The sequence below is a fragment of the Petaurus breviceps genome, unplaced genomic scaffold (genome assembly GCF_028583685.1).
Source record: "Petaurus breviceps papuanus isolate PSGF00001 unplaced genomic scaffold, PetGlider_PUasm1.0 174, whole genome shotgun sequence".
NCBI classification, from domain to species: Eukaryota; Metazoa; Chordata; class Mammalia; order Diprotodontia; family Petauridae; genus Petaurus; species Petaurus breviceps.
Window position 1 is genome coordinate 22479529 of NW_027185761.1, and position 25137 is coordinate 22504665.

The following is a 25137-nucleotide window of genomic DNA, read 5'->3' on the forward strand; positions in this document are numbered from 1 at the left end:
CCCCCCGTGAAACACACGCTGCACTCCGAGCTGCATCCAATCAGAGCTGCAGCAGTGAGCGGGTCATCCTGTTCTTCCCCAGTGATTTGCTTGCTGGTGCCATTGAGAGCAGTGCCGCGGAGGAGAGCTGAGGCAGGACAACATAAGCCCTCCCCTGAAAATAAGCCCTCTGGTGTTTTTCTTTCCAAAAAAAAAAAAAAATAATAATAAGACAGTGTCTTATTATCGGGGAAACACAGTAGGTTCTGTGAAAATGGCAGAACTAAAGGCATATTCTAATTCAAGCAGAGGACACTATTGCCAGTTCCTTCACAGAAGAAATAGAAATACATTCTACCAAAGTAGCAGTACAAAGTAGGATGAGGGATTAATCAAAGCTTTAGAATTGTAAAGAACCTTAGAGCTCACTCATTTCATCATTTAATCAACACTCAGTTCAACATCCCACCTGATAAAAACACTGAGATTTCCTAATGTCCAGCCACCTGAGATGGCCTAGGCTCTACTCCTCAAGCTAATTTTTCTTAAACACTACTGAAACCATCCTCCAGACCAATCCAAACACTGATAGAGCCTCATGGGCTATATGAAAAGTCAAGCGCTTCCCTAACAGGTTTCCAACACATCTGACCAGCACAGCACTATGGTAAATATGGAGGCAGGGAAGCTTTACCAACTCTGTGCTGTATCCTTGCTGAATAGGATTTCTATGCTATTAAAATTTCTTTTTGTTAACTATAAGATCATCTTCAAGCATCTCATTTTGTTCCAATCTTGAACCTGAAGCACTAGACTAACCCAAATCAGACCTGGCTTGCTGTACTGTCCAATTCAAAAGTGCCTTCTCAGGATCTCTGATGAATTCCACCCACAGTGCTGGGCTGGTCATTTATCAAGGTAGTCAACTCCTGGTTTGGATAGCAATTTGGTCTCAACCTACCTCTTAAAGCTCCTTTTTAAAGTTGGTTGGAGGGGATCTGGGAGAGCTAAGCTGAGTCCCTGCCTGTTTTCTGCCATCTTGGTTCTACTTCCTTAAAGTTTATTTTTAACGACTTCCTAAAACCAAGTCCCTTCACTGTCATTTGAAATGACCATCCTGACTTTGTTCATATGGCTTTTCCACAATGGGATGCTTTTCCCTTTCTTTCTACTTATTGGTCTCATACTTATCTTTCAAAGTTCAATCACCTTCATGAGGCCTCCATCAAATACACCAGCCCACACTTGCTTTTTTCCTTGTCCATTTTGGGGTGTGTGTGTGTGTGTGTGTGTGTGTGATATTCTAATGTTTATTTATGTTATGGAAGGTATGCTTGAATTTCAAAAATTTAAAACACATAAAAGTGGTTAAGGGCTGACATTTTATCAACATCTGATAAGTGCAACAAAAATGTTTATTATGCAACAGGACATAATAGTAGTAAGGCAGCTAGATGGCACAACGGATAAAGTGCCAAGTTTGAAGTCAGGAAGATTCATCTTCATGAGTTCAAATATGGTCTCAGACACTTACTAGCTGTGTGACCCTGGGCAAGTCACTTAACCTGTTTGTCTCAGTTTCCTCATCTGGAAAATGGGCTGGAGAAGGAAATAGCAACCACTCCAGGATTTGCCAAGAAAACACAAAATGGGGTCAGGAAGAGTCAAATACAACTGAAATAAGTCAACAATAACACAAGAGTGGTGCTAATGCCAACAGAACACCCCAGATGTTAGTTTAAAAAATGTCCCCATCCCTTATACAAACATTTGCTGTAATTTAAGAATATTGGGACTGGATTACTTCTAATTAGCAGCAGGCCCATCACATCTCCAGTGTTATAGAACATTTTACTCTTTAGTCCTACTTCTTCACAAGATTATGTGACTTTGAGTCGAAAGGGTGTTTAGAGATAGTTCATTCCATCTGCATTGTTTTCCAAATGTGAGGCAGCTAGATGGGCAAGAATGCTGGAGTTGGAGTCAAAGAGGACTGGAGTTCAAATTCTGCCTCAGACACTTATTGACTGTGTGACCCTGTGCTGGTCACTCAGCCTCAGTTTCTTCACCTGTACAATGAGGATCATCATAGCTACTACCTCATTGGGTTGTTTCAGTAAAAGGGGACTCCACAAACCTCATATTGCCATGGAAATATTAGCTGTTACTATTATTACATCATTATTATTACAGATGAGGAAACTGAGGCCAAAAGTAATTTCAGGGTTTGCCTGTGGTCACACTAGTAACAAGGAATAGAAGAGGAATTTAAAACTAAATCTCCCAACTCCAAGTTCAACAGTTTTTCGCAAAAAACTGTTTCTATTCATTTTAGCATTTATTCGTATGTTGCCCTGCATTTGACTACCCATTGCAACCCATTTTTAAAAAACCTCCCTTAGTGATGACTATAATTCTTTTTTGAGTGAATGAAAGGAGATTGCATAGATTCAAGTAACTTTGTCACTTCTTTACTTCCCTTCCAGAACACCCCAACTCCTTACTAAATCACCAGAAAAGGATGCTGGACTTGGACTCAAAAGGCCCAAGCCCTAATTCTTCCAGTTGAAGGAATGTTCCTATGTTTTATCACCTAACCTCTCTGCCCCTCAGTCTACTCATCTGTAGAATGGGCCTAACATTTGCCCTACATCGTTTGTTATGAAGAAACTGTAAAGTACAATATAAATGAGAGCTGCTATGGTTATTATTTATCAGTAACACTTCTGGCGCCCTTCCCTTATGCCAGCAGATGAACAGGTGCAATGGTAGGAGTGGGGTGGCAGGCTGCCCATGGGAGAAGAGGGTACAAGCTTACTACAGTTATTCTTTCTTATTAGACTCCCACATCAATAGATTAATTCCTACAGAAAAAGAGTAGGCGTGGATTTCATAAGGCCGTATGAAAACTGGTCCCTCAAATTCTTTCCCTAGTGTACATAAATCATTACTCTTGTCCTCTATCTCGATTGGGTGCTGTTTAAGTCACATACAATGGCTGTCTTATGCAACGCATGTTAATCACAAGACTGGGGCTGCTTAACTGTTCAATACTCTAATGAAAACAATTTGAGGACATATAGGGCAGCTGGATGAGTTAATCAATTCATAATTATTGTGCCATTATTAAAAAAAATAAAATAAAAGACCCATAGCTTCATGACCATTTAGCAAATAGTTAAATGTGAAAGTAAAAAAAAAAAACATTTTCTTTTCATCCTTTCCCATATCTACCAAGGATGATATCATTGATCGAGGAGAACTGGGAATTTTTCTAGGACAATAGCACTCAAATAGAATTGGTTCCATTTGCCATGGGAAGCTTCCAAAGCAGAACAGTAACACACAGCTCGAGCCCTTGGGCTGTAAAAACCTGTTCTTCTGACCAGAACAACGAAAGATCCAAGGTAGAATGTTAAAGCCTATAATTAACATTTTTCCCTTTCATATCCCATTTTTACCTGCTTTAGAAAATTCAAGGTTCTGGCATGAATTTTAAACCATTGTGGTTCCTACTGTCCTAAGAGTGTTTCAAATAAAAGAAAGATTTTCAATCAAGTTTCTTTCATATTCGTCAACAAGGAGAGTAGTAGAAACACGGTTATTTCAAAGGAATTGTTTTTAAAGAAAATCCCACACCTGTGTTTAGAATCAAGTCAAATTAGCAAATATTTACTGAGTGCCTACTAAGCGCCAGTACTAAGGTAAGTATCAGGTGGGATACAAAAGAAACATAAAGGTCACGTTCTTAGGAACTTCAGATTTTATGGAGTGCCCAGAACTCACACACATGAAATCATTATTTAATAAGACAGTAAAAAACAGGCTTATCATGGGAAGGTACCTTAATGATGACCCAGTCATAGGCTAATAGAATGAATGCCAGAAGGCACTTTATGGGCCATGTAGCCCCATCTTCTCATTTTAAAAATGAGGAAACTGAAGTTCCCAAAAGGTTTACTTTTCCATATCTGCAAAGCAGCAAAAACAGAATTTAATCCCAAATCTTCTAACTTCTAAACCTAGTACTGCTTTCCCTGGTCTCCTTCAACCAAGTGTGAAATTAATTCAGCTATGGCACTTTGACCATGGTAAATATCTGTTGCTGAGTTGAACTAACAATTCTCAGGATTTGTATAGTAGTGTTTCTTCAATTCCATTCTATGATTTGGGGCGAGGAGGTGGGGCACAACATATTTACATTTCTAACTATATTTAACTCACAAATTAGTTTGTATTTCCTTAACACATCAATTGATGAGGAAGGCAGGTTATAAGCATGCTACATGGCTGAGGAAATAATCCAGAGATTAAAAATTTACTGTGAACCATCAAGAATTAACTGTATGTCCAGTGTTTTGTTCAGGGTCAAAGGTCATTCTGAGACTTAAAGTCATAGGACCTGAACATTTCATCCAATCAATGTCTCTCAGAAAGAAGTTCCTCTACAAGAGATAGATAATTATAACAGTACTTATGCTTTATATATTTCATTTGATCCTTGCAACAACCCTGGGAAATACTGCTAGTAGTATCTCTATTTTACAGCTGAGGAAATTGAGGTCAAAAAACAAAAGTTAAGTGACTTGCCCAGGGTTACACAGCTAGCAAATGTTTGAGGTCAGATTTTAATTTGGGTCTTCCTGACTCAGAACCAGCACTCTAGTGGTCATCTAGTCTTTGCTTGAAGACCACCAATGAGGGGAGAGATCCCTCTACTTCCTGAGGCAACCTACTCTACTTTGAGACAACCTATCAGTGAGGAATTGTCAGACCTCGAGAATTATTGCCAAACATTTTGTGACCATTGAATGTAGATGTGGTTTAAAGACTCAGTCCCTCAGTCATGCTGTGGTCACCTACACCACTTGAGGAGAACCAAGGAACTGGAAACTCTGGTCTTCCCATTCATAGGACAGTTATTGTCCATTATTATCTTTTCACATGTGTGTTTCAGTCTTTTTACCTCTAGAAAGATCATAGACCCCTCAAAAACAGGGGCAATGTCTTCTGTTCCTTTTAGTATGTCCCACATTGCTTGCCTGGCTCATAGTAAGTGCTTAAAACAATGCTTATTGACTGACTGAGTGACTCTGAGTACATTGTAGGCACTAAATAGATCATAAGACAGGTGAATGCAAATTGACCTGAAATGAATTCAGGAAAAATGAAATTGAATTCTTTGGTTCTTCCTGACTCCAGCTTTTCAATGCCAAAACTCCAGGACCAGTACCTTTACTTTATCCAAGGCAGGGTTGTATAGTAGAAAGAATACTGAACCAGAAATCTCAAGAAACCTGGGTTTGAATCCTCACCTCTGAATCTGATTTGCTATGGGAACATGGGCAAGTCAGTCAGTGTCCTCATCTGTAAAATGTGGATAATAATGCCTGTAGAACCCACCTAAAAAGGTTGGTCTGAACATTAAACAAAACCATGTTGGTAAGGCAATTAAAATCTCCAGCACTATATAAATGTCAGTGGCTATTTTAACTCCATCTGGATTCCTTAAAAAGTCCTTTCTGTCTGTTTTAAAAAAAATTTTTTTTTAAAGCGTGGATAATTTTCCCCCAAAAAAGTTTCACATGGTAATAAATCTGCTTTTAATTGGTTGCTTGGATATCTTCTGCTGTTTTAATGACTAAATTGAATCAATGATCTGGCCAGTCTGATGGGCCAGTTATTAGTTGCTATGCCAGAGAAAAAGATATGACCCAAAATGTGGTCAATTAAGATAAGGTCTTCTAAGGTTGCACAAATTCAAGCAAAGCTGTGAATTTTGTAGTTGGCCATACTGCCTTGAAAACATGTGACTCCCAGTCCAAAGGAATGTAAAGGTATACCTTTTCTTCATTAAAAAAAAGTTTTCTGAAAAGGTAAATGTGAATATAGTTTCTAGACATAAAGTATCATTTTCAAATCATTAGTAGAGCTTATGATCAGAGAGCAAGGCTGAGTGATACAGATAAGAAAGGGGCTATGTACAGAATGAGAACTTAAGTCCTGGGTGTGGAGGTGGGGGAAGGGGTGAGGGGGGGGATGAGTTCTGGTCTTTGTCTCTTCTCCACATCTGTTTCTACTCCCCTATAAAGGTCAAATCCAAGGGTGTAGCTCAGATATACACCAGCCTTGATTCAATCAATTATCCCAAATGCCATGACTCAACCAACCTCAATGTGGTGTCAATGGGTCACACCCCATCAAGGAGAGATCATCAAAGTCCCAAATGTGCCATCATTCATTCAATAAGGATTTTTTAAGCATCCGAGATATGTAATACATCTCCCTAGGCTCTGAGGTTACAAAGACAAAAAAAATAATGTCTCTGTGTCCTCAAGAAACTTACATTCTACTGGGGGGAGGGGGGGTGTTCCAACATATTAGTGAATAAGCAAATACTGTGCAAAGGGAGGTATATGGGGGATTGTCTTGTACAGAGAAAAGCAAGTAGGACACTTTAGTTGAAGTTAGGGATATGTGGGGAGGAATAATGTGAAATAAATACAAAAGGGAAGAATGCAACCAGAGCATGAGGGATCTTCAGTGTGAAATACAAGAGTGTGTATTTTTTCTTATAGGAGACAGAGAACTGCTGAAGTTTCTGGAGCAGAGAAAAGAGATGATCAGGAAAAAGTCCATTTGGCAACTGTGTGAAGGCTTGGATTGGAGAGGGGAGAGGTTGGAAATTGGGAGAATACAGGTAAAAAGCAAAGAAGGCCAGATTAGGCCAGATTAGCCCTTGAGTGAAGAGAGGCAGGATGGGAGAAGGGGGTGGAAATGTGAGATATTGTGGAGGTAAAATCAACTTGACCTAATTGGTTGGATATGGGGTTGACTAAGTTCCTAGAAGGGTATTGGTTTCCTTAAAAGAAAAAGGGAATTTAGGAAGAGGGGTGGGTTTAGGGGAAGAGATAATGATTTCAGTTTTGGACACGTTAAGTTTGAAATTACTGTGGGGCAACCAGGTGGAAATGTCCAGGAGACAAGTCATGTTTAACTCTTCAAAGAACAGGAGTAAAAAGATATCACCAAGGTAATATATAAGAGGAAAAGAAGATGTATCAAGGTCATATGTCAAGGGTGAATGACAGGTAGACAGCCAGAGGGTGCCATTAGTACGTTCAGGATGTCAGGAGAAAGCAAGGAGGGTCTCCAGCATTTTAGGTGGACACCTGTGATGAAATTATCAGAAGACATGGGCAAAAGTAACACTAGATGGGTTTTCAACTATGTCTTGTTGGTGGGAGTTATGAAAATAGATCTATGAAAATTAGAAGTTATAGATCTATATGAATATTTTGAGTACAAGGAAATTATCTTTAAAGCCAAAAGTAAGGCCACCTTTGCTAACCCTATCATCTTGTCCAAACCCTTCTTGGCCATACTCTCTACACAGAATGATCCTTAAGGCCAAATACAAAATATACCTATATCTATTTATCTATCTATTATATGAGAATATGTATATTCAGCATATATGTTATATATCCTATGTGATAAATCATAAATATGTATTTCATTGAATTGAATAAGCCATGGTGCAAAGACTGAATCTTTTGATTACATCCGAGTAGAGCTTTACTAACAGTTAAGGCCTATGTCAAAAATCTGGTCACAGGTAGATGCCCAAGCTTCTCCCCTCCCCTGTTCTGCATTCCTCGGGGCAAGGGAATATACTATGCCCAGAGACCAATGTCCAAACTTTGGAAAACCCCTACTCTAAGTCCATATTAATTACAAGATCAAGATGCTGGATTAAGGTTAATATTTTTTCCAAGAGGAGGTGAGTGACATTTTCATTTTTAAAAATTAGGATGTCATAGTTATATAGAAAGGAAAAAAGTAGAACAGACTTCATTTGGTCCAGTCTACTCATTTTATAGCTGAGACCAGAGGGTGACTTACCCAAAGACATATAAATTAGTTGTTGTTCAGTAATGTCCAAGTCTTCGTGATCCTGTTTGGGTATTCTCTGCAAAGATTCTCTAGTTCATTTTACAGATGAGGAAACTGAGGCAAACAAGGTTAAGTGACTTGCCCAGGGTCACACAGCTAGTAAGTGCCTGAGATCAGATTTGAAATCAGGTCTTTCTGATTCCAGGCCTGGTGCTTTATCCATTGTACCACCCTGTCTTATAGGTAGTAAGTGACAAGTCAGCCCCTCACTCCAAACCTGGGGTTCTTTCTACTTTTCCACTACTCTATTTCCCCTCCCACTGAAATCCTGTTCTTTGCCCAGTACAAATAGAAGAAAAAAAAAAACCACCTACACAATTGGACAAATAGTCACAAATTAAAGGGAAGAGGGAGAAGATGAGAGGAACAGCTATTGATATAAAAAACTTCAGAATGGCTTTTGAAAGGGTGATTATTCATGTTTTTGCATGAATAATAAATAATAAAATGTAATAATTTAATAAATGCTATCCTCCAATTCCAAAGCAATGAAAAGTTCTTCAAAGACATCTCAAAGAAAGAGAGAAGCAAAAATCCAACCCCCCTAATCTGGGTGAAAGGAGAAAGCACTCTCCGGGGCTCCCTTTGGGATTTCTTGTACAATACAATGAAAAAGGGGAGGGGGCAGAGGGAATTGAATTAATTCAAAAGCTATTTATATAGATTTAAAAAAATTTTTTTTCTGGCAGTTTTACAATTTTCACACAGAGGACCAAGGTTGTTGCAAGAGGGCTTCGGGGAAACATCTGTTCTCATGCTATTTTAAACCCTTGTTTAATTTGTTGGGTTATTATTGCAAACTATATACAACATGGTATCGAGGCCTCTTAATGGCCATTTGCAAAGGAGCCCTAAAATCTGTAATAGCTCTTTATTGGTCACTAATTAGGAATCTAAGTTCAATGTGAGGGAAGGAGAGTGAAAACCAAAGACATTTAATTTGAGAAGAGTTGTCAAAATGGGAAGATTAGGGGAAGGGAACGAAAAGGGATGGTTCAACAAGTAAATACCCCATAAGAAGCCTAGAGATCATGCGCTAAAGTTACATTGGACAAATGCCAAGCTAGACAACCAAATGTTTAACCCTCTTCGATGCTGCCTACCCCTGTGTCCTCTCCATAAACAAATTACCTCTTCTAGCTCCCAACTCTTACTTTGCAATACCGTCACAATTTCACATTTATGTTATATTATATTATCCATGTAAATTTTCATTTTTTGATGAGGCAATAAGGGTTAAATGACTTGCTCAGGGTCACACAGCTAGTAAGTGTCAAGTGTCTGAGGCCAGATGTGAACTCAGGCCCTCCTGATTCTCTATCCACTGCAACACCTAGCTGCCCTATCCATGTAAATCTTAACTCCCTACTACACAGTAAACTTTGAAGACAGAAAATATGTCATGTCTTATTCTGTTTACTCCCCCTCTTCCCCCATGACTTATAAAATTCTCAGTAACTTTTTGATGAATAAGTGAATGAATAGATGAATTAATCTTGGCTGGTGGTGATAATAATTTCTGTTTGGACAGCAGCAATGATGGGAAGCTTATTACTTTATAAGGGAGATCATCTGGCATTCTTAATAGCTCTGGTAGGACATTGTTTTTATTTTTTCGCTAAAATTGACCTGAAATCTGTTTCTCTTGTAATTTTCATCCAGTGGTTCAGATTCTGTTATCTGGAAGTATTAGGGCTTGGGTGGGGGAGTCAGACTCATGATTTCATTGGCATAGGGAATTTCTGCCAAAGACATTTCCCTTATCAATAAAGGTCAGTATCAATACGCTTTGTCGCTTACAATCCTCCAAAGTGATATCTGGAGCTGCACAGAGCAAACCTAATCCCTCTCTCACAACATGGCTTTTCAAATATTTGAAGACAGTCAACTCTTTTTAAGTGACCCAAAGGGAAATGGAAATACAACTGATAGGTACAAGTAGATGGCAGCATATTTGAATTGGCATTAGGAATCTCATTTAGGAAAATATGATGAAAAAAAGGTGATCTGGTTATATAGCAAGAGATAGCACAAATTGGGGGGGGGGGAGGAGAAAGAACCATCTGGAAGAAAACCCAGAACACATTTGGTCCATCTTTTAAGTAGAATATATGAATAAACATGGATAAGTTTTAAGCAACTTTCATTGGTATAGTAAAAACCTCCATTCATGAATTTGCAAAACAATTGATGTGTAAAGTCCCACTCCTCCCCTAAAACCTTTTCTTTTCCATAGGATCACAGGACCTTAGAGTCAGAGTGGAAGTGACTTTACTGGTTATCTACTTCAATCCCTTTATCTTGCAGGTGAGAAAACTGAATTTCAGAGGGCCTTCCTTGCCCAAGGTCACACAGGAAGTTAAATGAAAGAGCTCCCTCTTTCAACCCAGGTCCTTTGACTCCAAATCCAGTTATGGTCACAATGTACCATATTATCTCCACTATCCTGGGTTCCTTCAACCTGTTCACTAGTTTGCTTAAATATAGTATCCAGTCCACGTTTCTCCATTAAGTCTCAAGCTATTAATTCATTGATTTATTTATTCATTCAACAAATATAGGGTATACCAAAAGTCAGTGTAACTAAGTTTTGGGATTTTTTTTCTGCTTTTTGGAGGGGGAAGGCAGGGCAATTGGAGTTAAGTGACTTGCCCAAGGTCACATGGCTAGTAAGTGTTAAGTGTCTGAAGATGAATTTGAACTCGGTCCTCCTGACTCCAGGGCTGGTGCTCTATTCAGTGTGCCACCTAGCTGCCCCCAACTCTAAGTATTTACACTAAGACTTTTCAGAAATCCTATTTTTTTATCAAAAATACATATGTAGACACATATGTATATATATATATATATATATTTAGCACAATGAATGATACAATGGGAATAATAAATAATGTGATATGATTTGTGTCTTTATGAAACTTATTGTCTAACAATAGTCTGTCATTGTCTTATCCTGTTCTACCAATTTTGCAACTCTAACAGAAAGGAAATTAGGGGAGTTAGTTGGTTCAGAGGTACATAATAAAATAGTGAAAAATGAAAAGGATGTTCAACACCTAATTAATAAGCTACATTATATATAAATAATAATAATAGAAATTATATATATAAATCAATGGACTGAGATTGTATATCTATCTCTATATAAATCCTATGATTCTATGACTATATAAATCCTATGAGATGTCTCTCATAACTCAAGGAGAAGCTCAAATTATTACAAATATAAGAGAAATTGTTATTTAATAAATAATAAATAACTAAAGAGCTTCTATAAAAACTAAAATATAATGATCTATATCAGACGTGTCACACTGGGGGCCGGAGGAGGCAGGCAGCTCCCAAGTAGTGAGTGCTGCTGCTGGATAAGATCAAAATGAAATTAGGAAATGTTTAGTAAAAGAAAATTTTAAAAATACAATATAGATAATGCCAATATGTGGTTTTTTAAGTCAATGTGTGACTTGCAAGTATTCCTTTCTATTTGAATTTTATACCACTGATCTACATGAAGTCTAGAAAAAGGATCTCCAAAGAGTAAGAATTTAACTATGGGGATCCAGTGCTGTCCAGAGGAAAAAGGCATGTGGTAGAAACATATGCTTGTCACTAGAGAGATACACATTTAGTCCATCTAGTTCAACCACATCTTGGAGAAAGTTCACTACAATCAACCAACAAGTATTTATAAACCATCTACTATGTGTCAATTTCCTTTGACTCACTGTACCATATTAACTCCAATATCCTGGGTTCCTTCAACCTGTTTAGATATGGATCAGAAGGTCATTGGAGTTCCTTTGACGTTCTGAGATTCTGAGTATGACTTTTCAACCAGTAGTCACTATTTAACTTAAATATAGTATCCACATTTCTCCATTCTAGTCTCAAGCTAAGTGCTAGGTACTTAGGATGCCAAAACCATGAATCAAACAGTCCTTACTTTCAAGGAGCTTAGTTCCAATGGGAAAGAAAACAAATACATGAGTATGTACTGAATAAATACAAAATAAATAGATACAAGGTAATTTGGCAGGAGGGACATTAGCAGTTGGGGGAATTTTGAGGGCTACATTTTGAAGACTGAGCTTGATTAGAATCAGGAAGGAAGGAAGGAAGGAAGGAAGGAAGGAAGGAAGGAAGGAAGGAAGGAAGGAAGGAAGGAAGGAAGGAAGGAAGGATGAAGAATTCTGAGGCAGAGGTAAGGAGAGAGTGAATTCCAGGAATGGAGGACCAACAAGGCTCATGGGACATGGAGTGTCACATGTCATGTATAGAGAGAAGATCCCAACATGTGGGAAGAGGTGTAATGGCCAATGAAGCTGGAAAGATAGACTGGGGCCAGTTTGTAATGGGCTTTGAAAGAGCAACAGAAGAGTTTATAGTTGATCCTAGAGGACCAAGCCTACTTGGATCCCTTTGATCTGATTCCTACCTCACCAAGAAACCTTCTGATTACAATTTTGGTTTCTCAGGTGCCCTGAATTATACACATGCCTATTCTCATTATTGGGATGACATCCCATAAATAAATTCTAAATAATCTGAATAAATTCTAAATAAATTTCTATTTTAAATTTAGAATTCTAAATAAATGCAATGCTCTTCTAGTTTATAAACTAGCATTTTGTGAGTTATTACTGTGAATCAATTCCTCAGTGCCTGACACTCCACTCCCACCCCGAGTTAATTGGTAACAAGCAAGGTTCTAAATCTGAAAAGCTGAGAACCAGACCTTGGACTCCTCCACCATCACATCATCAAAATAGAAGCACTCTGGAAGGCTCTGCTCTAGCAACCAGACAAATGGTAACTGGTTCCCTGCAGCCTACCTCCCCACATTTATCTGCATTGCAATGCCACTAGTTCTTCCAGATACTGAAAAATCACATCAGATGGATGACTTCAGAAAGCTCTATATGAATAGGCAAGAAACAAACTTAATAGCAGCTGAGTTTGGACAGAGAGATGGAAGGTTGTAAGTGGAAAAGAATACAAACAACATTTTTAAAAAGATGAGTTCTGAACTCATCAGCTGCCACCCAGAAATGGGATTTAGAATCACCATTGATTCATCTTTCTAGGATTGCTCCAGCAAAAGAAGGAGCAGAGCATCAGCTGGAAGGATACTAATCAAGAAATACTAAAATTCCAAAGCAAGATCGTTGTAGGAAATCATAATGTTTCCAATTAGTTCCTAATACTTTAGGAAAATACAAGATAAAATGACCCGGTAATACACCTGGCTAAGCTCTCAATTTTTGGATTGACATATTTATTTTGATAAAGTCTACCTCATTACATATCATTCATGCTTTCTACCTTTCTCATACATGTACAGGTCAGTATTCATACCAGCTGTCTCACCCACCCCCATGCTTAAAATACACCTTTTAGAATCCCTCTAGCTTCCTTCAAAGATCAGCCCAAGGACCACCTCTTACAAAAAACCTATCCTGATCATCATTCAAGTTACTAGTACCTTCCTCATCCCTGAAATGACTTTTAATATTATATATTTACTTATGTGAATCTGGAGATCCTCCCTCCTTGACCTCCCATCATCAATTTAAGTTCCTTGTGGGCCGGGATTATTTCAATAAGTCAGCAAGTATCATAAGTGTTTACTATGTACCAGGCACAATGCTAAGCACTGGGGCTACAAAGAATGGCCAAAAAACCACCTGGCCTCAAGAAGCTCACATTCTAAGAGGGAAAGCCAAAGGGAAAAAAAACTGGGTACATACACAACATATACAGTGTAGATGGAATGTAATCTCAGAGGGGAGGATGCTGAGGGAGGGGGCTGGGAAAGATTTCCTTTGTAGCCCCAACACAGCACTATGGAACATAGCAGATGTTTAATAAATGTTGAATGAATGTATAACATAATGTACATATTTGCATGTAGATTTTAAAAAGAGGTAATTATCAACCGGCAGCACAATTACCTGTCAGTTCAGCAAGATGGGACTTTGAGATTCTTTGTCTTAGATTTATAGGCTTTAGTCTGACTAAAGTGTAAAAACAGAATGACTGGCAGGTAATATGCTTAGTCATGAAGGAAGATGGTGACCTTTTCCTGTCTGTAACCTACAACCTGTTAGTCTATTCACAAAAAAAAAAAAAAGAGAGATGGCTTTTGAGGGAACTGCCTGGTTTGTATTTAACAGAAGCATGTGGATTTACTCTAATCATTTGAAGAAATATCTGAGAAAAAAATAAATGACGCAAATGTTGAAATTATTGGGTGGAAGAACTTTTTAATTATAGTTTTTACTGATGTAGAAGAAAAAGGAAAAGAAAAATGAGGAAGAAAAAAGGGAGGAAAAAAGAAGGAAATATTACTACTAGTTCCATGTTTTCAGTTAGGAAGGAAAGAAGGATTAAAAAAAATTTTCCTTAAAAATTGAAAAAGCAAGAGAGGAAAAGAGAGGGGCAGCTAGGTAGTGAAGTGGATAGAGCATGGGCTCTGGAGTCAAGAAGATTAGAATTCAAATCTGGCCTCAGACACTTACTAGCTGTGTGTTCCTGAGCAAGTCACTTAACCCTGATTGACTTGAAAAGAGAAAGAAAAAAGAAAGGGAAAGAGAAAGAGAAAGAACATAGTATCAATAGCTAATACCTCTTCAGTTCCCTTTTTTCCATCATAAAAACTTGGACAGGGTAGAAATGATGGCTTAATTTTTGTCCATAAGAGGGCCATTTTTAAAGCTTGGACAAGCTAAAGCTGAAGACACAGCTGTGCTGTCTTCAAGATTATGGACAAAGTAAAAGGCAGAAGTAAAGAGTGAAAACAGATAGTTCTACCCCACACATTGGTCACAAGACCACAAATCCAAATCGAATATTACTTGGGCAAACTAATAGTAGGAAATAGTAAACTACACATGTTCAGATGTTGGGAGAAAAATATTCTGGGAGATGAAATTTCTAACTTGTTATTCATGAGAGAGAAAATGAGTGCAGAGAAAAGGAAAAAATCTTTCACCCCTCAATGTTCTTCAATCAATCAATGAATATTTATTAAGCACCTACTACTACTAACCAGAAATAGCTAAGCTTGGTGCTACAAAAATAAACAAAAGACTGTCCTTGCCCTCAAGGAGCTTACAATCTAATGTGTTTTTTCCAATTTGTCTTTTAAACCCTAGCCCTAGGAAAAGTTAAGTAACCTTCCCCTTTTTTTTCCTCCCTCTCACAACCACGATTTTGTCTCTAAATCTAGAAGAGTCTTCAGAGAAATGGAAGATAAGTGGTATTAAGCTCTAAAGATTAGGGTTTGAATCCTGGTGTGTACTTGCTGTGACCTTGAGCAAGTCACATAATATTCTGGACCTTCAGCTTCCTCATTTGTAAAATTCCTGGTGAAAATTAGATGATCCCTGAGGATTCCTCAGAAATTAATCCCAGGATACAAAAATGACAGCCTAAAGTGTTGGCCTAAATTTAAGGTGAAAAATATTTATTTGCCTTCCAACGGGGGAACTCTAGGAGATGGAAAACCTTCAAAGGAAAAGTTATAGTGGAAAAACAAGTGGTAGGGTCCATATTTTTAAGGGGCAGATGAGAAAATTTCATTTTATTCCCATCTGTCAAGTGGCTAGGATCTGACGGCCATTCAGTTTGGTGCTGAGAATATAAAAATGAAATGATACAGTCCCTTCCTTTAGGTAGTTCATAATCTAATAATCAATAGAGAAATAAGCATTTATGAAGGACCTAGTATGTGTCCAGCCTAACAGTGGATAAAGAGCATGCCTAGAGCCAGAAAGACCCCAAACCCCAATTTATACTCTGCTTCAGGGAGAGACAGCCTGACAAGTTGGCTAGAAAGCTAAATTCAGAGTGAGGAAGACTTGGGACTAAATCCTTCCTCTGACACTAGTTGTGTGACTTTTTACACAAAAAAGGCAAGTCCCTTTACCTTTCTGAGCCTCATTTTCCTCATCTACAAAATGGGAGTTAGAATACAACCCATTTTACAAGGCTACTAATTGTGAGACTCAAATCAGAGAATGTATTTGAACCACACTGCAAATCTTAAAATGTGAGCTATAATAGCCATATATATGTGTGTATGTATGTATATATATATATACATATATATATATATATGTATAGGTATATATAGGTGCCTGCCAGGCCACAATACAGCCCAGAGATTATGGGGGCTGGGGCAAAGTTCTAGGTATTCTCCTATTTCTCCACCTCCCTGGCATCTCCCACTCAGGTAAAATACTGTAAAGAACTTCCCTTGGCAAGTATATGTCAGTCTGAGCTCTGTCTACTAAGACTAAGAACTGGTTTCAGTGAGTCTCATTTACATCAAACAATTCTCCCAGAAATCCTTCTGTATTACTTCAAAAGTTATGATCCAAGATGCCGTGAACCACACATCAAAACCTGGAAAGAACTGTTGAGCCCAAAACCCAATTAAACCCCAATATTCATTATTTTACTGAACTACACACCAAATGAAAAAAAAAAGAAATACATAGTGAATCAGTTCATACTAGAAATATCCTGATCTATTCCCTAAAATGATTGAGCTGAAGCTTTTTTGTGCACTGCTTACATTTGCCAAGCTGACTATAAATCAAATCACTATCATATGATTTGGGTTCCTGCTTCCAAAGTTACATTTCTATTTGTATTGATTCTGGTAGCATTAGCTGATGAGGTCATTTCTTCCTGTCACAAGAAGGGTACTGTGAAGTTTAGGAAAGGACCTCCCCTCGGAGAATTTTCTGGCTCGTCTAGGAAATGACCCATTGGACATAGAAGCCTGAGTTCAGTTAAGTTGATTGCTTATTAAATGCGTATGTGCCAGGCGCTGTTAGGTGCTAGGGATACCAAGTGAGAAAGCCAAGAGAAACAGTTACTGCTCCCAAGACATTTATTTATCAGAGAAAACAATGTGTGCACAAAATATGGATGAAGTAAATATGAAGTAATTTGGGGGAGGGGGCAAGAGACAGAGGGGAACAATTAACTGTGGAAATCACATAGAGGGAAATTAAGGCTGAGTCCTGAAGGAATCCAGGGATTCCAAGAGATAGCATGAAGGTGGGAGAGCATTCCAAGAAAGGGGAGTTGAGTCTGTAAAGGCATCCATCCTAGTAGGAATTGGAACCTGCAATGCCTGTCAGAGAGTGGAAATAAACAGAGCCAGAAGTGCACTGGAACTGTTGGGGCCTGGTGAGATAGGGAGCCATGGCAGCTGCCATGCAGAGGAAGAATATGATTAGATCTAGACTCTAGGAACCTCCATTTGGGAGGCTATGTGGAAGTTGGATTGGAGGTGGAGAGAGCCAGGAAACAAGGAGACCAATGAAGAGGTTCTGGCAATAGCCTAAAAGCATGGATCTGTCCCTGTCTCTCTACTGTGTAAGTGGAGAGGAACCAAATGCAAGAGAGGGACCTATGAGCTATGGCAACTAACTGGATATGGAGGATGAAGAAGAAGGAAGGGTACAGAATAACTGAGGTTTCATGTCAGGGTGACTAGAAGGATGGTCATCCTTTTGATCAATTAAGCAGCACAATGGATAGAGTACTGGGAGGACAGAGAGCCATCAGGAAGTCATTGTCCAGTTTTTTCAGTCCTTTCTGACTCTTCATGACCCCATTTGGGGTTTTCTTGGCAGAGATATGGGAATGGTTTGCCATTTCCTTCTCCAGCTCATTTTACAGATGAGGAAACTGAGGCAAAGAAGGTTCAGTGACTTGCCCTGGATCACTCAGCTACTAAGTGTTTGAGGTCAGATTTGAACTCAAGAAGCTGAGTCTTCTTGGTTCCAGGCCCAATGTGCTGTGCACTGCACCATCTGGCTGCCCCTAGTCAAGAAGAACTGAGTTCAAAACTAGCTGTGTGACTCTGGGGACGTAACTTCACCTGTCTGCTACAGTTTCTTCAACTGTAAAATGGGGATAATCCTAACACTTACCTCCCAGGGTTGCTGTGAAGATTAAATGAAATGACAGTTTTTATATTTAGCACAGCACTTGGCACAGAATTACATAGTTGGTACTTAATAAATCCATGGCCATATGCACCTTACTACCCCCAACATACCCCATCCCTCCTCTCCCTTTGTTTCTCTTCTACCTCTGCTCACATTTTCCCCTTGACTCCTTGGTATTCCTGAGTACAGTGGTTGTACAGCCAGAACAATTTAGTCTTCACCTCAGAGGCTCAATTTGAACCTCTTTTATTCATTCCAGGACAGGAACTCCCCTCCCTCCCTTCCCCCAATGGCATTTCTACCTGGGAAGGGTTAGGGTTAGGGAGATGCATAAAAACTGAGATCACTAAGGAACTATTTAGCAAACTGCTTCACCTCACATTCCCCATTTCTTGGTACATGCAATTCTTAAAATCCATTTAATATTAAAATGACTTTGTATGATTCATAAAGAAAAACTTCAGGTTTGTTGATTAAAAGCAGCCTGTTCATCTACAGGCTTTGGCTATAAAACAGACTACTGTAACAAGGGTACAATCTTTTGGAATCTTCATGGGAATAGATGAAAATCCCTATTCAAAAAATGACTAAAAATGCTTTGTGTAAAAATAAAATACAAAATTTTAATTTTAATATCATCAAATTCCAGAAGATCATAATACAATGGGGATCATAGGCTCAAATTAGGTAATATTTCAGATACTGTTCTCGGACAACCTTTTCAGTGATGTTCTATAAACTGGTCACAACAGGTCGATCTATTTCTAGCTAATTTGTAAATGATCTCAATACTTAGCATTTGTATTCATTCTAATTGGAAGGGAGATCAGCACCCAGCAAGCATCCTTCCATAGTACTGAATGTAATGAATTTCTGGGCCAAGGTCACACACATCACTCAAGAAATGTTTGCTGAGGGGGTGTTAAAGTCACACCCAAGAGCCAGAGGAAGCCTCTTAAGCACCTACATACAGCAGGGACTATTAAAATGGTCATTTGACTTTGAACCACACTTTCTTTAGCAGATGTAGAATGTTTTCTTCCTCAGAATTAATTTATTCTAAATTAAGAAATCATTTGGGCATTTAAAAAGCAGGAAAGATCACTTTTCTTTTCCAGTCTATAAGTGAACAGGAAGAGGAAGGTGAAGATTGAGTTAGCTGCAAAACATAATATTTTAAGTTTCACAGATTGCTGAACTGCTGAAATAGTCTATTTTAAAACACCGGTTACATCCTAAAACACATCTTACATTCATAACTTGAACAGTTATTATTAAAGAATATATATGTTTGCTTTGTTAAGATTATTGTTGAAAAAAATACCAAAAATATTTATTTCTTATTTGTGTTTAAGTAAAAGTAATTAAAGAATTTTTTGTTACAGAAACAAAGTTGTAGTTCCTTCTAATACAGGGTGTCCCAGAAGTCTTAGTGCTATTAGAGCTAAGGGAACTAAAGCTATTATGAAATGGCACTGATACTTTTGGGGCACCCTATAAATCATGGCATAACTGAGAATAGTTTGCTTTTCAGTGACAATACACATACTTCAATTAGTTCTCTTAAATAAATAAACCTTTCGTCTTTTAATGTACTTGAAAAATTAATGTAAAAAAATCACTGTTTTAAAATGAATAATAAATAAATACCTTCCCCCCAAATGACCTAAATCTACCTCTGTAAATTGTGAAAATGTTCAGGAAAAATAATTGCTATGAAGGACTTCGAAATCAGAAAACCTCTAAGTCCCTGTTTCTGATATCCCTCAATTCACATCACCAATCTCCTTAACTGTTAACAAGAGTTCTCTAATATACTGTGATTAGTCATGGTTGCCAAGATTGAAGTTACTCACCATTGTTGCTACTATTTTTTGTAGTCAAAAAGTTTGATTTCTATCTTAAAGGTTTTTGCAAACAAACAAGGCCATTCCCATTCACTCATAGGATTTAAGTGGACCGAATAAAGAACAGGCCAAGATTAAAAGGGATGGTAATTAATCCAAATTTGTACTTAGTTAAGGTCACTTTCCACTGCCTTTATTACTGGGTTAGTGTAACTTGAATAGCCTTTTAATAATGTCAAACATATTAAAAATTTGACTTTTTCATAGGATATGAAAGAGGGCCTCATTTAGGAGTGGTTCAGATCAACTCTTCCTCTCAACACTAATACTCACCCAATGAAATAAGACTAGACCTAAGGATTCAGTCTATCCAATTTACTATAGCTTGTTAGTATGGCTCCCCAAAGGTCAAAGCCCAAATTATACTTCCAAATTCAGATGAACTAAAGAGGGAATCTTTCTTTCCTAGTCTCTAATTGTGTATAAACACAGCTGAAAAAATAAGGTATAAAGATATGGATAAAAATACATTAAGAATGCAGACTTCAAGCAATGAGTACAGGCCTCAATATGTAAAACACTTGAGAATATTATAATTTTTTGTTTCATGAAATATTTCTCTGTTACTTATGGTATGTATTGTTTATAACTTAAAAGTAATAGAACTATAATAATTCATAATTATGTAGAAGTATCTCTAATTCATCTCTAAATACTTAACAAATTAGCTGGCTGAGAAGAGAGTTTGCAAACAGACTTCTCCCGAGGACGGGGAACAATGTATGTGTTCACAGTTCACATAGCTTATTGGCAAAGGGAGCCAGCCAGCATCATGATGTATTTCTGATTCATACCCCTAAATCAAACTGCTTTTTTCCCAGTATAAATTTAAAATGTCCTGGGGATCTTGAAAGTTAACACTGTAATTTTTCTACAAGTAATTTATCACTCTTTTAAAATAAATAATACTGAAATATATAAGGCAGCAGAGACCTAATTTCTAAAGAACAGGAAACTAGCTCTTTTCAAAGAAAAAGCTACATTTATCATTTAAAACTGCGATTCCAAAAATTGTTTTCCAAGTAGCTGAGTTGTGAAGATCTAATAAAAGAGGTGACACTGGTCCATGTTTCAGTTTTAATAAAGTTACAGATTGATTAGGGGGTTCTTTGGGCTTTTAGAGAATCCAAACCCGCTCTTCCCATCCCAACATGGTCAGGCTGGAATCTGACTTAAGCAATTTTAGAGAAATGCTTTTTTTTCCCTTTTCTTAAAGGGGGTCATTTTGTCTCTGAAACTATAGAATATAATTTCTAGTTTGAGCAGCTTCCTGTTTTATTGATGCCAATGTTAGTTTCAATAATGCTGGTTTTACTGTGCTTGTGGTTAAAAACTAGAAAACAAAGGGCTGAAGAGGAATATTTGATAAAAATCTGGTATCAGAGCAACAGAAATAGGGTTTTTCCTATATCATGTAGCAAAGAAAAAAAAAGCTGTACTAGTCCCCAGCTGAGTCTTAAAATTTAATATACCCATCTAGTTTTTAAATTATCATCAGCATGCTGAATATCATATGTCATATGACTTAAATAAAGGAGGAAGAAAATCATCTGTGTAAAGTATGTGTTATGACAAAAAATGTGTAGTAATGTTTTTGCATTTTCCTTTTTGACTGGCATGTTCTTGATTGAATTTAATGAACACTTATTAATCACCTACTATTGACTAAGCTTTGGGAAAAGAAAAATGACAGGGTATTAGTCCTCAAAGAGTTTATAATCTAGTGAAAGAGTGACCATAACATATACAAATAACCACGATTTAATTGAGAAAATGACTATAATTGGAATGACAGAATTCCTGGCTCTCAGGTTGGATGGGACATCAGAGACCATCTAGCCCTACCTGTATCTGGGTAACAGTCCCCTCTACAACATATAGGAAAAGTATCTCGCCTTTGCCTGAAGACCTCCAAGGGAGGGGGACATACTACTTAAAGTGTCAGGAACTTTTGCTCTTACATCAAGTCTCAAACTCTAACTCTCCAAAACTTTTCTTAATTACCCTTTAAGCTCCAAACCTATGATTTAGTAATTACAAATATTTTATTTCTCATGTAAAATTGTCTATTACTGCATCATACTTAAAGTCAAGGCTATTCACAAAAAAATGGAAAACTCAAGACATTTTATTGTCTCAATAAGAAAAATCCAGAAATTTGTCTAGTATTTACTTGAAAATGTACAATCGTTTCATAATAAAAAAAAGTCTATCAGGGCTTTTTTTTTTCTTTTTGTATGATGACCAATGATATTTGTCCATCATTTTGTTACAGTATTTACTTTCATAAGTAATTAAACCCCCATGAAATTTGTATCGGACAACCATGTTCTAAAGAGAACAAGAAGGGGGAGTTAGCTCTACGTTGCCACATAGCTGTGTTTTCATAACAGAGAATGATCAATTTACTACGCCGGCGAGGAGGGCTACAGGGCACCTGAGGTCCACTGTGGTGAGGCACTAGTTTGTATAGGGTTCCTTGTACGGATAAGTAATTCATTGATCTCTCCATGGAGAAACTTTCTTTTCACAAGTTGTAAAACCAAAAAATACACATCTATGAAGTGAAAAGTAGCATGGTTGATAAAATAACATATTTCAATTAAAATATGTCCAAAGTCCATTACCCCGTCCAAGTGTTTTCAATAATTAATTTAAGCAAACTACCAAAAGAAATACACCTATGCATTTTGGCCCTAAGCTAATTAGGCAAAGTTACTTTAAAAGTCCTTAATGTTTTCAGGTGAGAGTAATAAATATTACAAGTCCAAATAGTATTACACTTCACTATGACCAGAATATTACTATAGATCTTCACTCTGATTTTATGGGCTAGTGGTCTCAGCAGTTACCATTCCAGTCCTGCAGCCGACTCAGCTTTCAGTAACTACTGCAAATGCCAAATGCTCCGCAAACTTTCTCACCAAGGCATTTCAAGAAAATGTCGCTGATATGAGCTGACTCACCCAAGTTGTAGAAGTTAGTAACGCTGAAGGTACAGACGGAGCCCTCCTACCCCTTCGGATCAAAGTGGAGCAGCTGCTCCTCCTCTTTACCTGACCCCATATAAAAGCTGTGGCTCGGTGACTCCCAGTTTCCGGCTCTCTTTCCCTGGCCCCTCCCCAAAAGTCAAGGCACAAAGTACCACATTTCCCTTCTTCACTCACACCCACCTTCCACCCCCAGCACCAAAGGACCTGTCATCTCTGTTTACCTGACCGACCTCGTTTCCCCCACAAGAGTCCAGAGGAGCATAGCCTGTTGCTGTCCCGCGCCCTGCCCACATGGCATCGAGGGACTCAGCTTGGCAGCACTGGGCACACTTAGGAGCTTCTAGTACCAGCGCGTTCATCCTGCTGCTCGGAAGCAGGCTGGCATCTCTGGGTCCCTCCTGCCTAGTGCATGTTCCCAGCACTTCGGGAGGGCTGGGGGTTGTCATCACCTGTTCCCTTCCCTGCACTACAATTCCAGGGCAGACCTGATGGACGGAAGGACAGTCAGACAGAAAGACTGATGCTCTGTTCCCAAGTCTAGGTCGGCAAGGCCGGGAGAAGCCACTTGCATGGCGGCCGTCCTTCACACAGGACACAGTCTCCCAGAAAACTACCCCTGCCCCGGTCTCAGGGGACACCGACCCCCTCCCCCAAACCTCCTGGTTCCTGGGCACTCAGACTCAGCTCCCTCTGACCCCAGGCCACTTAAGACCTTCCCAAGAACACTTAGCCCCTTAACAGTGGGGCCAAGCCTCGGTGTCTTCTCTCTTCCGTGACATACGACCCCAGGGCCCCTTATCCCTGGACAGGGGACACGCACTCTCCGCGGTGTCCTCTCGGCCCAGAGTCTCCCTTAACGCGGGCCACATGAACTGCGAGTTCCTTTTAGTGACACGGGCACACACAACCCCGTGTGCCCTTAAGCTCGGGTGGCTGGGCACGCCTGTGAATCTTTATCCCAGGCCATATAGGTCCGTGACCCTCGTCGTCCGGGACACGGAGGCCAAGGAGGGAGCCCTGATCCCAGGCCACCCAGTAGCGCTTAGGGTTCCTGGTCGCTGGACACCCAACCGCACGAGGTCTCCTGGTCCCAGGACACCCAGCAGTTTGAGCGCCCCTGCCCCCGGGACACTCAGTAACGTGAGTGCTCCAGGCTACAGGACACCCAGAGGCGTGAGGGCTCTTAGCCCCAGGCACCCAGCCCCAGGTTGTTTTGGACAGCCCTCTCCCCAGTCCCCAGCGGCCCGCGGCCCAGCCCAGCGGGGGCGCTCTGACCTGCAGCCGGTGGCGTCCCTGACTCCCGGTTGTCCGCCCCAACTGAGCCGAGCCAGACCGTGAAGCTCCCGTGGCTGTGACGGCGTCTGCGGCTCCGGAGTGTCAGCGCGCTCTTCCTGCCCGATCGCCAAGTGGGGCCGGGGCCCGAGCCGGGGGCGGAGGCTGCGGGCAGGGTCCTGGACGGGGAGGGGGCAAGGAGGGAGCAGAGGGGAGGGGAGGGGGCGGAGGAGGAGGAAGAGGAGCAGAAGGAGGAGGAGGAAGGGGGCGGGGGCGGGAGCGGGGGCGGCGCGCAGGGACCTGCGCTCCCAGCGCGCTCGCAGCTCGCTTGCTCCAGAAGGGAGCCGCTTCCGACTCTGCACTAGCCCGCGGCCAGCCCCAGCAGCACTCTGGGCTGCTCGGTCCTCAGGCGGTCCCCGCCTCCGCCCTGGGACCAGGGCAGCCCGGAGTCCGGCTGCGGGCAGCGCAGCCTCCCAGGAGTGACCCCCACCCCCACTGGGAAGTAACTTTGGGGTCCGGGTGGCAGAGGTGGGGCAAGAGCTTGGTTTACCTCTGGAACCCTGGAGGTCAGCCCAGAGAGCCTCCGAGGGTCGTAGGAGTGAAGAGCAGGGCAGGGCAGAGTTGAGAGGCCGAGGTAGGAACTCTGCATCTGGAAGAGAAAACCGGGGCCCAAGCGCTCCGTCTCCTTAAGTCTTAAACTGAGTAATTTCTGTTACCTTGAGCGAGAGTGGACGCTCCTTGGGGACAGACTGTCAGATTTAGTCTGGAAGCAACTTGGGCACCGATAGACTAGAAGTTGTTTGAGGGCAGGCGGACCTTGAAGAGAGCAGCAATTCCCAAACTTTTTGATTCCAGGGCAGGAATTTTCTTTGTATTAAAGCAATTTGTGGGGAAGGTTGGGACACTTAAGAATGCTCTCGAGCAGTCTTGCAAATGCAAAGGATTGCTAGGGTTTGTTGCATACAATTTAAGGAAGTCTAGAACTTGCAAATGCAGTTGTGAATTCCGAAACATTCCCTACTCCCTTAGCGGAATTCCTTCCAGGCACACTCTTATCTAACC

At 39.8% G+C, this 25137-nt stretch overlaps 1 protein-coding gene across 2 annotated transcripts in view; it reads right to left on the bottom strand.

Moving 5' to 3' along the window:
* Positions 1-24274, bottom strand: part of PPARG (peroxisome proliferator activated receptor gamma) — a 181042-nt gene extending 156768 nt beyond the window's left edge. The window contains exon 1 of one of the 2 annotated variants that reach the window (XM_069083913.1): positions 24079-24274. The gene's annotated coding sequence lies outside the window, so the exon portion shown is untranslated. Of the gene's footprint in view, positions 1-22776; positions 23978-24078 lie in introns of those variants that run through there. The other variant, XM_069083915.1, reaches the window with a different exon arrangement.
* Positions 24275-25137: the final 863 nt, after the last annotated feature.